A 6,000-nucleotide genomic window follows, 5' to 3' on the forward strand; every position below is an offset into this window, starting at 1 on the left:
CATCAACCAACACCGCACACCTGTCAGTTCCACGTGTTGCACGTCACAGGAGGGCGTGATCAATTTTGCCTCTCGCACTCGATGCACACTCGAGCAGGCTCTGTGCGTCTGAGCGGGTGTCACCGGCCATGGGCTGCGGCGGTGCGGGTGGTCGGTACGACGACGCAACGGTGGTGCCCGAGGCGTACGACAATGAAGTCCTGTCGTGGGGCTTCTGCGTCTCTTCGTCGCTCTCCACGTCATCGCGCAGCAGCGCTTCCAGCCCGCCACGCCGCGGCTCGCGCAGCTCCTGCCAGTGGCGGTCCTCCGCGTACCACACAACGACGCCGTACACAGTGACCGCAAGCACCACAGTCGTCAGCAGCAGCGCGATCGCCGCGTACGCCCTCGTACCGCCGTCGCTCGGCGCAAGGTGGTTGGCCGCACTGATCACGCACAGCGCCGCAAGGAGCACAAAGCTCGCCGTGTGCATCACCGTCAGGAAGGCCGAGCGCATCATGTTCGTGAAGGCAACCACGCCCGCGCCCGCAAGCAGCACAGCCGCCATGCAGAAGTACAGGACATGGCAGCCTCCCACGGGCGGGTGCACAGCCGCAATCAGGCCCACCACGCACAGCACCGACAGCTGGAACACGCACCAGTACACGCGGCTGCCTCTCATGTTCGTCAGCATGCCGCCGTACATCCGCTGCTGCGCCGCGGGGTGCCAATACCCGACGGGGTACAGCAGGCGCTCGTGCAGCGGCTTCCTCGAAAACTGCCAGTACCTCGTGAAGCTCGCGCCCACGTGGCGGGCAATCAAGTAGCACACGCCAGCAGGGAACGCCACACCGTACAGCACGCCGACGACACCGACCACGCGGTGCTGCACGCGGGCGTCGGGCATCGCCAGTGCAAGCACGGAGCCGAAGAAGATGCCGAGATGCATCGCGTGCGCCACAACGTACGTCAGGCTCGGGAAGCGCATCGCCGCCCACGCACTCGCCGCGTCCACGCCGCGCCACCGCTGGAAGGCCGCCGTCACACCGCAGTGCACGCACCCGAACGCAGCGGCCAGCAGCGCGTTGCCCACCACCATCCACAGCGGGTCAAGGGCAGCGAACACCGACAGGAAGTACGGCAGCGCAGCGGTGCTCGCACGCTCCTGCGCCGAGGCGCATGACATCCTCGCGAACACGCCGAGCGCCTGCATCTCCAGAATGGAGCCCAGCCCGCCCGTCACCACCACGGCAACAGCCGCCGCACCCGCAACAACGCCGGTGATCGCCGAGAGGGCGCTGGCAGCGGCGGGCAGCGTGTCCGACCTGATCGTGAAGGACCCAAGCAGCACGCCCTTGCAGCCGCCGGACACCGCCGCAGCGTCGCAGCGAATGACTATCGTCTCGTCGGCAGCAATGAAGTAACCGCGGTGCACGGGCACAGCCAGCTCCAGGACGGTGGACGGATTCGTCGCGTTGCGCACCCACGTCCCGTTGCTCAGCATCGCTCCCCACGGACCACCGAAGCCGCTCGGCTGCACCGTCGACACCGGCACAAAGCTCAGGTGCGTGCTGGGCTGCGGGTCGCGTGCCCATCGAAACGGCGGCGGCAGCGCCACCATCAGCCGCGTCGGGACGGCGCTCCCACCGCCGCGGATGTCGTTCTGCGTCAGGCTCCCACCAGCCGCCGTCGTCGTCACGCTGAGCGTCGGGCACGCCACCTCGCTCCACCACGGCGTGCCGCTCACCGACGCCGTCGGGGTCCGCGTGGGCAGCAACGCCACCGTCTCCGTCACCTGCAGTGTCTCCGTCGTCCCGTAATGCAGCGGACTGTAGCGCTCGGTGCTCAGGCTCGGCGTCCATGTTGAAGTCAGGCTGCGCGTCTCCGTCAGCGTCGCTGTGTGGCTCAGCAGCGGCATGCCAGACGTGCGGTTGCACCCGTCCACGTGCGGCAGGTACACCGGCAGGCAGTCGCGCCCGTACCCGCCATCAGCACAGCGGCAGCCGCACGACCCCGACATCGTCCTCGTCGCAGCACCAAAGCAGTGCACGTCGGCGTCGCACACGCCACACGCCACGGGGCGAAATTCCCCGATGATGCCGGCGGACCTGTAGTCCATCGGCCGCAGCGCCTGCCCGTTGAGCGCCAGGCACCCCACGACGAATTTCCGGCCGGCACCCCCAAGCGCAACGGTGCCGTCCATCACGACGGGCCCGCTGCCGGCGTTCCCGTGGAGCGTCAGCGTGCTCTGCACAAGCTCCGCACTGCGCGGGTACGACGGCACAGACAGAAGCCTGCCGCGGATGCTGTTGCCGCGCACCGACAGCCACGACCCGGACACAAACGACGCCGACCCCCGCAGCTCCAGCAGCGCGCCATCGGTCAGCGCACCGACGTTGTCGTTCACTACGACGGCGGACGCGTTGGCCTCCACACCGCCGCCAAACACCAATCCATGCGCGGCGTACACCTGGCTCCCCGACACGCGCAGCACAGCGCCTCCCAACGCAACCACGCGCGCACTCGCGCACAACGCATATTCGCCACCGAACACAGCCGCGTCCAGCGCGACGCCGCCACCGACAAGCTCCAACACAGCGCCGTCCACCACCACCGTCCGCCCACCAGTCATCACCGTCACGAGGGCAACGCCGGACACAACCAGCACGGACCGCACGAGCCGCAGACCCGACAGCACCAGCACCGGTGCGTACGGCGAGGACTGCGAGCCGGGAAGATACACAAGCGGCGTCGGCCTCGCGGCAACCAGCAGGGAGTCCGTCATCGTCAGCACAGACCCCGCGGGAAACGTGCCGCTCAGCACAAGCGCACCGTTCAGCGCCTCCACATCGCACACGGACAGCTCCACCGGCCCGCCCTCGTCGCTCCCCGCCGACACCGCACCGCGCAACGCTCCACCTCCCATCACGTACAGCACGGCACCGTTCAGCAGCGACACGTTCTGCACAACAATCCGCACGCCGTCCCGCGCCATCCACGGCACGTAGAGCACCGGGCTCACGCCGTCCAGCACAACGTGGCGCAGCGTCACCTCGCTCGCGCCGGCAGGCACAACGAACACCGACTGCACCGTCACGCCCTCGCGGAAGAACACACTCGGCGCAGTGCCCGCAGCAGGCGGCAGCGCGGGAGCTCCCGCAGGCACGCACGTCTCGCCGTACCCACCGCTGCCGCAATTGCACACGCACACACCGTTCCTCATGCACGCCGACGCCGTCCCGGGCGCGTAGCAGTGCGTGTCCCTGTCGCAGTCGTCGCACCCAGCAACGTCGATGCTCCCAGCGTCGCCAAAACCAGCCGCTGCGTACTCCTCCGCCGTCGACAGGACACGTCCACCAGCGTCGTTGCACGCCACCCTCACATGCGCCCCAGCCGCAAGCGACAGGCTCAGCGACAGCATCCGCGGCAGCAGTGCTCGGTTGTGCACAAAGCTCAGCGTGCTCCCAGCAGCGGTCACGGCGCCAGCGGCGTAGAGCATCTCCCTCGAGACGCCGTCGTGCACGTTGCCCTTCGCCAGCAGCATCGACCCGCCGGCCAGGCTCACCGTCGAATAAAACGCCACCGCGTAGTCCTCCGTCGACAAGAATTCGTTCCGCACAAGCACCACAGCGGCGCCCGACACGCTCACAGCCCCACGCAAGACACCGCGTGCTTGCACAGCAGGAAGTCGCTGTCAACAAACGCCACGGAGCCGCCACTGGCAGCAACACCACCCTCCACCAACACGCACAGCCCCAGCGCCGTCTGCACCGACAGCCCGTCCACGTAGAGCGCACCGCGCGACGACAGCGCCACGCCGCCAACCACAAGCACGCCAACAGCGTCGCGGAACACCGCCGCCACGTGCGTGCGCGCAATGGTCAGCACACTCCCCGTCAGATTCACGCTGTGCACCACGAGGCACGCGGAGGCATCGCCAAGGTCGTAGGCGCCGCGGTACGCAACACGCGCCTCTGCAATCAGCACCGAGTCCACCACAGTGACGCGCGAGCCCGGCGGAAATCGGTTCGCCACCACCACGCCGCCGCCGGAGCGCGACTCAAGCCCGCTGATCAACACATCGGCGCGCTGTCCAGCAGGCGGTTCGGACCGCCACCCAACAACGTACAGGCTCGCTCCGTCCACAAACGTGCAGTTCGCCAGTGTCACGTTGCGCACGCTCCCTGACATCGACTCCACGTCCACCAAGACGTCCGCCGCAAAGGTCACACCAACGTAGCACGCCACCGACGTCCCGAAACCGGCACTCAGCTTCACACCCACACGCACGTCCCGCACGCACAAGTCGGCGCCGTCAGTGCTCGGTGGCTCGGGGACAGCAACGGGCAGGCACGCATCGCCGTGGCCGCCCTCAGCACACCTGCAGGCGCAGCCATCACTCGAGGCCGTCGTCGTGTACGCAGGGAAGCACGACGCCGCGAGGGTGCATGGGTCGCTGCAGGTCAGGATGGTGGCATTGCACACGGAGGAAATGCTGTATTTCACTCTCTCCTTGTCGTTCACAGTGTTGCACGCGGCCACAATCGCTCCGTTTGTGAGATCGCGAGGCACCGTGGATATCCGCAAAACGGTCGGCGTGCCCGTGCTGGACATGAATCGGTTGCCGGACACAGACACCGTGGAGTCGCGGAGATTCACCGTGGGGTTCAGAAAGAGAAAAGCTGCCGATGGGGATTCACGGCAGAGGTTGCCGCTCAGCTGCAGCCAGGAGTTGTAGTAGATGTAGGAAGAATAGCTTGAAAAAAATACAGCCGAGCTTCTCTGCATGTCGTTGCCCTGAAACACAACCGCTGACCGAGACTCCACACGCAACGCCAAAATTACTAACAAAAAGTACTTCACCGGCCTCGCCACAACGTTGCCTCGGATCACAACGGCAGAGTTGTTCAGCACCTTCAGCGATGAAAATTGGCCAGACCCTTCAATATTTATCAGCGTACTGTCACCGCCGCCCATATGAAACGTGTTGCCCAGCACCGCAAACAGGGATTTCCATAAAACCCTCAGCGGAGATCCGACGACGTAAACGGCGCCTGCCGATGTCGTCACGCTCTGAAACACATTGCCACTCAGCACCACCGCGGAGTCGTTGCTTATCGCCAGTCCATTCATCGCAACACACGACGGCCTCCTAAGGTCCAAACCCGACCAATGGAACAGCCTCGTGACCGTAAAACTGTTCCCGCTGATCGTGATGTTTGTGTGCGGTGGAAACACACCCTCCGGACTGAGCAGCGCGTCAATAAATCTGTTGCCGGTGACGACGATGTTCAGCGACCCCACAGCGGCGTACGCGTTGCCCAACAGCAACAGCACAGCGCCGTCCCTCCACGTGCAGCCATCGAACGTGACATGCGCCACGTCGCCCGCCATCGCCCCGACCAGCACCGTCAGGCTCATGCCGCCCCCGCTGAACGTCACGTTGCGGTAGCACAGCCACGACAGCCCGCCGCCCACTGCCTGCGTAACCTCGGGGTACTCCATGTCGCTGATGCACTCACCAACCGGCGGTGGCGGCGGTGGCGGCGGCGATGACGGTGGTGGCGGTGGCGGCGGGCCAGCAGGCACGGGCGCTGGGACGCACACATCGCCGTGCCCTCCAGCAGCGCACCGGCACTTGCAGCCGCTGACCGCCGTCGTCAGCGGAGCAAAGCAGTCACCCTCCTTCGTGCACTCACCGCACGCGGTAACCGTCGTCACGTTGGTGATGCCGCTCAGCTCCAGTTCAGCCGCCGTCGACGCCTCCCGTCCCGCGACCGTCAGGCACCCAGCAACGAACCGGTAGCCGGCGTCAGCCCGAGATAAAAGGGACACCGACAACCCCGTCGAGCCCATCTTGCAGCCTGTCAGCGTCACCACACTGCTGCCGTCAATGCTCACAAAAGCGGAGCTACTGTCGTAGAACATCGCACCCACCTCCACGTCGTTGTCGCGCCAATCCAACCAGCTTGACCGCTGAACAGTCCAAATGTCATCGTTAAAGATGGCGTAGCGCACGGA

The 6,000-nt window shown here is 66.0% G+C and overlaps 1 pseudogene, besides 2 other annotated features; it reads right to left on the minus strand.

The window, feature by feature from the left end:
• Positions 1–6,000: part of a sequence feature (areas not merged during assembly with more than two copies in the genome that could not be assigned to a particular haplotype) that runs on past the window's edge.
• Tc00.1047053510625.240 lies at positions 44–5,992 on the minus strand (annotated as a pseudogene).
• Positions 5,506–5,556: a microsatellite.

This window comes from Trypanosoma cruzi, genomic scaffold (genome assembly GCF_000209065.1).
Source record: "Trypanosoma cruzi strain CL Brener 1047053516801 genomic scaffold, whole genome shotgun sequence".
NCBI lineage: Eukaryota > Euglenozoa > Kinetoplastea > Trypanosomatida > Trypanosomatidae > Trypanosoma > Trypanosoma cruzi.